The following is a 10,178-nucleotide window of genomic DNA, read 5'->3' as shown; positions in this document are numbered from 1 at the left end:
GCGTGTGTGTGTGTGTGTGTGTGTGTCAGACGGTGGCTCATTGGTATGCTGAGTGTCTCCAGTTCCCCTGTGGTGCTGGGTGGGATAGGAAGCATCTGTCACCTCTGCAGAGATCCAGCATGCTGCCGATTTAACCATTAGAGCGCTGCATCACCTGAGGGCTGCTATTTGGGAGAGAGACAGAGACACAAAGAGAGGGTGAGGAAAAGAGAAAGAAAGGGAGAGAGAGAGAGAGAGAGAGAGAGAGAGAGAGATTCTTATTGGTAGAGCCCCCCCTGTCAGAATTTGTCCTTGATTGAAAAATTCAAGGGAGGAGCAAATACAGACAGACATGGCCTAACCGGATAGGAGGAGGGGCCTAGTTGCCACAGCAACCCAACACTTATATCCTACTGGAGGAACAGAAATTGCTGACATATTGCTCTTTCTCTTTCTTCCTTTTTTTATCATCTTGCATCACTGTTTCCCTTACTCAGTTTCCCTTTCTGCCTCTCTCCCATTTTGTCTCCAGACAAAATCACAGCCATTACACAGAGGTCACGCTGTCGGGCCAACAGCCTGTTTCAGTATCGCGAGCCAGTCAGAAAAGCCTATCATGGATGCTGACATCGTTAACACCCTAGAGCAAAGAGAACAGTTTGCAGCCTCCCAAAGTATTTTTAGTTGAAGCTCGATGACATTGCACTAGTTTGTGAACCACCGAAGCTAACAAGCTAACGAGCTAACAAGGTAAACTCTTCCAGGTTTCTTTGTTCTGCACTTTCCCTTCAGCTTTGTCTTCAGCTAGTGAAATGCATGCTCAATAGTCAGATGATTGACATGACCACCGCAAAAAATGATACTCTTTTGTCTTAAAGAACATGTTGGCTGCTTTTACAGCTTCGGGCCATCGTCCGCCTGCATGGTGCCGTCCAATGAAGTTTGAAGCCTTTGGGTATGTGCCGACAATTATGGCCGAAACATTGGAGGATCCATCCTGCTGCTTTTGTCAGCAGTCACATGATCAATAAAAACACACATGCCTGCGCATTAACACCGCGCTCCACTAATACTCTTATACTCTAACCATACTCTTCTCTTTCCATCATCCAGGTTGCTCTGGCTCTTTCTGATTTGGTGTTACGGTTTTTGAGGCTCACCAATGGTTTACATCTTGGGATGAACCCTTGCCTCTGTCTTTTATTTCTTTTTAAGGAAAGTAGCACACAGTTGAATAGGCCACACATAATGTTTTTGCTGTATCTCTGATGGGTTTGTTTTGATTTTTCAGCCTGATGATGGCTTGCTTCACTCTGAGCGACAGCTCTCCGGGCTTGATGTTCAGAGTTGACGGCGACAGATTTCAAATGGGAATCCCGCACTTTGAATGAACTCTAGACCTTTTATCGGCTCCTTGTTAATGAAATAATGAGGGAATAACACACCGTGGACGTGGCACAGCCGATCAGCCAATTGTTAAATGACTTTCACTTACTTCAAAAGTAGGGACCGTGTCATTTGTTGTAATTGGTACAGTGTACTTGATTTAGGCATCAATACCTTCCATTAAAATTAAAGCTGAAATTCACCCAAAGCATATCTTGCTTGTTTCATTTCATATCTATAGTTGTTGTGTACAAAGCAGAAATGTATGTCCAAATATTTACGGACCTGATGTATCCCTTTGTATATTTTCCCTTCCTCGTCAATGTGTGTTTGCGTGTCTTTATGTGTGTGTGTGTGTGTGTGTGTGTGTGTGTGTGTGTGTGTGTGACTGTGTCCTCCGGGTGTCATTGAGCTCCTGTATAAATCAGCTGGGTGTGCGGCCGTCGAGCTGCAGTAAATTAGCCAGGTTTTAATTGTGTCTGTAATAGATGACTATAATTAGTCAAGGCTCTTCCTCAGCCTCAACTGCCCTGACATAATCTTCTCCTAACCAAACTACGCATCCCTTGGTCTCTCCATCCTTCATCTCTCTGTAGCCGGGAGGGACAGGAGGGATCTCCTCCTCCTCCTCCTCCTCCTCCTCCTCCTCCTCCTCGGATCCCCTCGTGTGACATCTTCTCACAGAAACCCACCCGAGAGAGAGGCCCTACTTCTTTTGTCTATTTAAAGACTTCTCTTCGCATCGGGAAATCCTTTTCCCCTTAATAAATTGTCACTTTCAAAGAGTTTCAGCTCCAAGTTAGAAGGGTCAGTCACCTTTTACCTTGTTGGGGTTCAGAGCGAAGACATTTTGAAAATAAGTGGTAAGGTAATCATCTGTTCTATCACTTTGTTATCCCAGAAATGTACTTTTTCTCACATTACAACATCGGCATTAAAACAGCTCTAATTACATCGAACTTGCAGCTCTCTGAAGCCTACAAGCATCTATTTCACACGATTGGCGAGGAAGTAACAAAGTAGAAAACATTTTAACTTCTCCTTCAGACTCTTTTTGATTCTTACGCAGCTACATCCGTGCAATGGTCTCAAATTCGCCACCATTATTGGGGTTTGCGTTGAGATCTAACATCCGAGACGGTCAAAGCATTTGGTTCATGTTTAAAGCCTGGTTGTATTTTGTGTTCATCCCACTTTCATATATTCCAACGGCCTCATCGTGGTTCTCTGTGCTGTCGTCCAGGTCCAAGACGCTTGTGACAGGCCATCCCCTCTCCCAGCTGATCGAAAAAGAACCTTCACCTTGAACCTTGACCCGAGCTTCGCGCCGAGGAAGAGGATCATAGACACGTCATGTCGTGCGGCTGAACGGAAAAACACACAAACACGTTGGTCTAGTGCAGAAATCACATCACCTGTTTGGTTAATCTGTAATCCCCAGCGAGTGTAAGTGACAGAGCGGTCGAACCGATGGGATTTGACAAAGCTGACGGCCTGCACCTGATAAGGCCGGACAAAACTGAAAAATGTAGCTGCAGGGGGATCCATGCGCTGATTAGGCTTGTGTTCGATCCCTCCGAGTGCCGATTTATCAGTGTCCTCTAGCACCCGTTTACCCGGTTTTCAGGGTGTCAAGTGCGGTCACATCGCTGGCGGAACCTCGCCAATCTCTGTCGCTCGGAATCAGCGTCCAGAAGGGCGGGAGCTCACCCCTGCCCCCATTCAACACACACACACACACACACACACACACACACACACACACACACACACACACACACACACACACACACAGAGCCCTGTCCCCTAATCACAGCAACAAACACGATAAACTGTGTACACTAACACTGCGTGTATACACGTAGACCACACACACACACACACATATATATATATTAGTCCACTATGGGATGTGACCCCCCCCCTGAAGTGCCTTGGTCACCAATCAGGACCACTTTGTCAAGGCACAGGTAACCGTGACGACTCTAATCCCTCGGCAATCGGCCGGTCATTCATCACTGCAGAGGGAAGGAGAACGAGAGGAGTGTTAGAGAGGGAGAGAGAGAGAGAGGGAGAGAGGGAGAGAGAGGGAGAAAAAAAGGGGAGTGGGGGGGTGGTGGGGGGCGTGTGTCACAGACAGGGGGCAACGGTGCAGACAAATGGCCCCAAAAATTCAGTATTAATCAGCAACTGATTTGCTGCCCCTTTAAAGCCAATACCACTTAACGGCTTGAGAGAGGGAGCGAGGGAGGGAAGGTGTCGAGGGAGGGAAGGTGTCGAGGGAGGGAGGCAGCGCGAGGAGGGAAATAGAGATAAAACAAGAGAGGAGAAGAAAATGAAGGAATAAAGGAGAAGAAAGCGAGAGGAAGCCACCTTATTTGAGTCTACTGTTGCACTAGGTGTTTGGTTTGTGACTTAGTAAAATGCTGAGCAAGGTGCTCCCCTCACCCCACACACACACACACACTAACACACACACGCACACACACACACACACACACACACACACACACACCAGTAAGCCCCTCTGTTGATTTGCCACTGGACTTGATCAATAGCTGTGATGGAAACAGAATCAGCTCAGATGGATTAAACGTCCCAGTGGCGCTGACGTTATTTTCCCATTAAGAGAAGGCTAATCATTGCACACAGGAACACACATACACACACATACACATACACACACACACACACACACTCAGAAGCACATAAATATGCATAAGTCCCAACTGAAGTGCCTGGATGGAGTTTCATATCAATTTAAGCACAGTTAGCGACATTAACAGGACATTATACAGGTCTATAAAGAAAAACAAACACTCACACACAAGCACACACACACAGACAAGCAGATACAGATTAAAGAAGCTGTGACTAAAGTGCAAACAGTGTGACTGTATCAATCAAATCTTGTTCAACCTCAACACCACACACTTTGGTCTTGAACAAACCTCTTTTTGTCACTTCAATTGACACGAAAAAACAATATTTTACAAATGTTTCACTTTTTATTACAAATGTAAATGTGAACTTGAAATTATCTCAATATTTTAACTTTACCAAGAGTTATTCAGATGTAAAGTTGAATTATATTTTCTATGATCTACTTTTATATTCTCCTAAAACTGCTGGCAACTGTTTCCTCAAACTGAAGTAAAAACCGTACGCTCTATTCTCGGATTAATACAAATTTGTGAGCATTCACAGTAGTTTTGTAATCACGTGTATTATGATGGTGCTTTCGTCCAAATCAATTTACGTAAATTTATGTGCATTCAGGAGCACTGCTTTAAGATATATGGCACATGGAAAAAGGATCAGGCTTTGTCTACACAGGTTTAACTTGCTAAGATAAATTCACTGCTGGATTTGATATTTTTATGATTTTTATGATTTGTTGACAATATGCGACATTTTTATCTTTATAACAATATCAAGTTAACCCTGCAAAACCCTGGCAACAGAAGGTGTGACTTAATTAAGTACGAGACAATACATGAGGTAAATATACGATCAAGGACGCTGGCTTGAGGTGATACATTATCCGACTTTTGATGCAGGAGTGAATGCGAGGCGCGGAGAGAGGGAGGAGAGTGATGGCTCTGCAGGGAGCGAGCAGGAGACCATCTGCTCCTGGCTACCTGCTGTCCCCCCCCCCCCCCCCCCCCCCTTCCGCCCTCCCCCGATCTCTCTCCGCTCACCTTCCCTCCCTCCGTTCTCCCCATTTCCCCTGCAGTCCATGAAGGTACTCAGTCAGTCAGTGTCAGAGAGCCAGCATACCGGGGACTCCACACACTCACGGGCGCACAAACACAAACACACACGCACACACACAGGTTTACCCGCAAATAAACTGTAAAGCCTTCAGTTACTTTGTGGCTTTGTTTTTTTTCTTCCCATTTGCTGCCTGCTCGTTGTTACAGATAATCCTTTACCCCTCGTCCCCCTCCTCCATCCCCCGCCCTGTCTCTGTCACTGATAGAAACATGCATACATGACACCCACACATATATGGAGACACACAAAGCAAAACCCACGCACACACTCAACGAGAAGGTCTCTCTAATAGATTCTGAAGATTCCAATTTCCCCTCTGCCACCAAAAACAGAAAACCCTCTGAGCTCAATTACCTCTGTCTCACGCAGACCGGACCACAGAACACACACACACACACACACACACACACACACACATTGACGCATCTTCACATGCAATCATGGACATGTACACACATCCATGCACACCTTAAGCCACTGTGACATGTCGGGAATTGCACAATCAGAGTCATATGATGTGAGGATGAGAGAGGGAAGGGAGAATTGAGGGGTTGCCGAGAGGTGACGTGTGGGGGGGGAGGTCAGGATACACGAAATGTAAAAATGGTAGATGGCTGGAAGGGAGGATGGGTTGACGAGACGGACACAAAGAGAAATGTGATCAACCAACAGAGCTCCGGAGGCAAAGGAAGATGTGAGGGAGATATAAGAGCAGAGTCGAGAGGAGGCGCACGGCTTTTACAGAGCCCACTCTTCCAGAAACCTTATTAAATTCTGCAATTAGCTGAACGTCTCGGGCTATAAATAGGCTAACTTTTCCCATTCCGTGATGTCAGTCACCGAGCCGGGCTTCGACTGTGGGGGAAACAAAACAATTTAAATTATAGCGAGGCCCTCTCTTTGTCTGGCCACCCTTTTAACGGGATAATTACTAGTCTATTCATACGCATTCGGCCAGGGCGATACATCACCTCACGGCGCAGCGGCCCTGCTTTCTGTGATAAACGTCCTTTACGGAGGGAGGGGCTGGGGGGTGGGGGGGGGGGGGGGGGGGTTGAGGGCTAAAGTGTGCCCCGTTGATATCAGCTGACTGTCTGCCGCTGGCTTTCACCAAAAGCCTCGTTGGCTAGATTGAATAGCCTCCCGCCTGCCAGAATCTGGAGAGCACACCAGGAGCGCTGCACCCTGGTTTCCAGAGTGACACCGACACCCCCCCCCCCCCCCCCCTCCCCGTGGGGGCCCGGCGATGAGGAAACGAGCAACAGAGGGAATAGGAAGGAAAGAGAGGGAGCGAAAGGCATCTATTATTCAGCACGGCCCGACCCCTGCATACGCGCGCCATTAAAAATAGGAAATCCATAGCGGAGACAAATGGCTTCTAAATGAAGCGCTACAGGAGGAGAGCGGAGATAGGGACCCCTGTCACATGCGCTTTAATTGTCTCCCGAGGCGATAAGGGGATTTATCAAATTCATCGCGCTGGTAAAGGCTGTTCGGGCCTACGCTGAAGAGGGGCTGGAGAAGCAGCGCAGCGCGTGTTTGTTCGGTCAAAGATGGGCGCCACGAGACAAGGGTTGGCGAGCAATTAGAGCGGTCGTAAATTGCGCGAAGCTGAAACAACTCCAGAGCCAGCTGATTGTTATGGTTAAATAAAACCCGACGCATCAGCTGCTGGGGAAACTAACGAGGAGGGAAACCGCATGTGCTCAGGTAGCAGCAGGTAGCTGTCCGTCATGCCAACGCTATCCTCACGCCATCCCCACGCCACCCCCACGCCATCCCCACGCCATCCCCACGCCACCCTCACGCCATACCCACGCCATCCCCACGCCATCCCCACGCCATGCCCACGCCATGCCCACGTCATCCTCACGCCATGCCCCAGCAGGAAAAAGATTGCCATGTCATCAGCCATGTTGACTTCCCCTAAAGCAGGAGACCTATGACCTCTCTGAGATAGTGACGGCATTCAGATGAACCCACATTTTTATGCAAGACAGCATTTAGTCAGATTGTGTCAGTTCAAACGCAAAACTATAATTACGTGAGCTAATCGAAACAAACATTATTTTTTCAACAGACAAACTCCTGCTGCCACCCTTGTCTCTAATTTCAATTTACATTAAACCAAGTGACATGAGCCCTGTCGCTGCATTTCGGGAACAACATCAGTTATCCAAGACCGAGGTTCTAATTTGGTGTCATGCTGTTTCTATTTTGGCTCATGGAGACACACATACATGCATCTGTATTTACTTTCTCAAAACACACATACATGCAGCGTGCAGGATTCTGTTTGTGAGACGTTATTAATGACCCCATTAAAATTAATGACAAAAGTAATTATGATTTAATTAGAAAATTAGCACTTTTATGATTGTTGCTATTAACCCCGACTGATGGTACAACTGACCCTGGTTGCAGAGCAGATTATGCCAATGGGCCTCCCTACGCTTCTGATAGCACAGCGATTCTCTTCCTAGATTACGCAGGGTGTATTGAAACAGACAGATATGAGTCCTCCGTCTCAATTTTGAAGTCTCTGGGCAAAATAAACCACGGATTAATTAGGTAATAAAGCAAAGGCATTTCAGCACTCCCTGTTCTCATTTAGAGGGAAATTTCGGGGGGCAATTCTTTCCCTGAAATACTTGTGTGACAGTTATGGTCATGACTGGAGACGTAAACAGAGCAGGAGAGAAAAACGTATCGACAGAGACCCAAAGAAAGGCTTTTACCACAGTTTAAATTGAGATGAAATCCAAAAAGGTGTGTTTAGCTTTGTATCACGGGAATGGGACATCCGTGTGTGTGTGTGTGTGTGCGTGCGTGCGTGTGCGTCCGTGTGTGCATGCGTTGTCCTTTGTGATGGATGAATGACAGTCGGCATGGCAGCTCATCTCCTCTCAGGCGGCTGGGTGACAGAGAGAGATGTTACAGCAAAGAGACAGCGCAACTGCCACACAGGCTGGCAGGTGTCAGACACACACACACACACACACACACACACAGGTGTATCCAAAGCATGCGGCTGAATGCAAGTCCTTCCTTCACCAGCCTCCCATTTCCCAACCCGGCAAACCTCTGTCTGCTCATCTCCTGCGCCCGCCTCCACCCCCTCCATGTTCCCTGTAAGTGAGCTGTCTCTTTGTGGGCGGCGGCCTCCTCGTCTTCCTCACAGCCTGAGATCTGAGCCCGTCAAATACCCGCCCCCCACTCCCCCCCAAATACCTCCCATCCCAATCAATGGGAGCGCCATGAAGATTTCAGACACCTCAGGCAGCAGCATGAAGCAAGCCGGGAGAGGAGGACGAGGAGGAGGAGGAGGAGGAGGAGGAGTGTCCCAGTCGCCTGAGGTGGAGGGAGAAATAGAGGAACGGGGGGGGGGGGGGGGGGGGGGTGAAGGGGTTGGGGAAGTGGGGGGTGATTTAGGCTGTCAGGGCGCCCGTTTGGTGGAGAGATGGGGCTCCTCTTCCTGAGTCAGACAGGGCCAATAACTCATTAGAGAGATGTAGAGGTGAAGACGTGGCAGCGAGGAAGCGAGGGGAAGGAGATGAGGGGAGAGCTGCTCGACACAAAATCGAGGAGATTTTTAGTTTCCTTTCTCTCCTTTCGCCTTTCTCAACCACTCACTTCTTTCTCTCCTCTTTCTCTCCTGACACTCCTCCTCATCTCTCCTTTTTTCTTCATTATCACCCCCCCCCCCCTCGCACACACACACACACACACACGCTTTTCCCTTATTTCCATCGGCAACCCCTCTCCTCCCCCCCCCCCCCCCCTCCTCCTCCTCCTCCTCTCCTTCCATCTGTCTTTCTTGCTGCAGTGCCCATGCTGCCAGGCAGTATAAATCACATCTCTGGGCTTGGCTGCAATGGGCCTGAAAATAAAAAGGCATAAAAGTGTCGGGATGAGCTACGGGCTGGGGGGGAGAATTCCTTTATGATGGGTCTAAATCCTCCCCCCCCCCGCCTCACGTTCTCCCCGGGACACACAGACACGCACGCAAGCACACATGCCCCTCCGCCCACCCACATACACACACACACACACACACAGATTGCTTGTTGATGCATACACCTGGACAATATATGCACCCAAACTGTGGCAGTTTGGGTGTCTCTCTCTCTCTCTCTCTCTCTCTCATAGACACCTGTGCAATCCTCCAAACGACCACAAAAAACATCTCGCCACACATTATATGGAGCTCTTTGGTGGCTGTGTTTGCTTTGTCCTGTATTTAAAGGGACAGTTCGACTAAAATAGTTTATGTTGACATAAGCTTGTCACTGACATTCACCCCTGGACACAGAGCTCTCGGTGATTTATTTTTTTAAAGGAAGATAAAGGTTGGCAGGAATGCCATCATCAAGGAGGAAAGAGTCACCCTACTTCACTCTTGGAAAATGACGCGGAACCCAGAAGTCACAGGTGCTAAACAGATAATGCGCCAGACGGGGACCAGAACACTTTTGGGCATGTCAAAAATGATTTACAGGGACCTCCACTAAGGTTTATTCTACTATTGATGAGGGGAGAATCCAGTGGATGGGAGAGTTAATGTGCACCAAGTACCTGAAGCCGTCCTTCTTTACTGTCTAAAATGGATTGAACAAAGGTGTTCACCCTGCACTTACAGAACAAAGGAGTCACTTCGCTGCGTATGGTGGTAATTGTGGACAATTTATGATCCCTCTGGTCCCCATCTATGTATCGTTCTGAGTAAATAAACCAATAAAAAAATGACTGAGGAGGCCTATAACATATTGAAATGAAACCGCTGGCAGAGATGCATTGTAAAGGTTGTCTAAATGATTATGGGAACGAAGATGGAGTTGAGCGAAAGCACGGCGGATGGGCAGCTCCATCACCTGCTAAAATCAACCTATAGCTCAGAGTTCTCCTTTAATCTGCGTCCCGATGTGCACTTTGTCAACTCTATTAGATCACGCTGCGATCGCGCGCATACAGAGTGATGATGATGACGGTGCGAACCTCCCTAGGTGCAGCCTATTCAGTCACAGTTGGAGCCATCT

At 48.0% G+C, this 10,178-nt stretch overlaps 1 long non-coding RNA gene across 1 annotated transcript; it reads left to right on the top strand.

Moving 5' to 3' along the window:
• The first annotated feature begins 537 nt into the window (after positions 1–537).
• Positions 538–1,563, top strand: LOC119219373 (uncharacterized). The gene is made up of 3 exons (XR_005120487.2): positions 538–729; positions 880–934; positions 1,093–1,563. It is a non-coding gene; the product is annotated as an uncharacterized LOC119219373 (long non-coding RNA).
• The last annotated feature ends 8,615 nt before the right edge of the window (positions 1,564–10,178 follow it).

The sequence above is a fragment of the Pungitius pungitius genome, chromosome 17 (assembly GCF_949316345.1).
Source record: "Pungitius pungitius chromosome 17, fPunPun2.1, whole genome shotgun sequence".
Classification (NCBI taxonomy): domain Eukaryota; kingdom Metazoa; phylum Chordata; class Actinopteri; order Perciformes; family Gasterosteidae; genus Pungitius; species Pungitius pungitius.
Note: the sequence above shows the minus strand (reverse complement) of the source record. Positions and strands in the feature narration are given on the sequence as shown.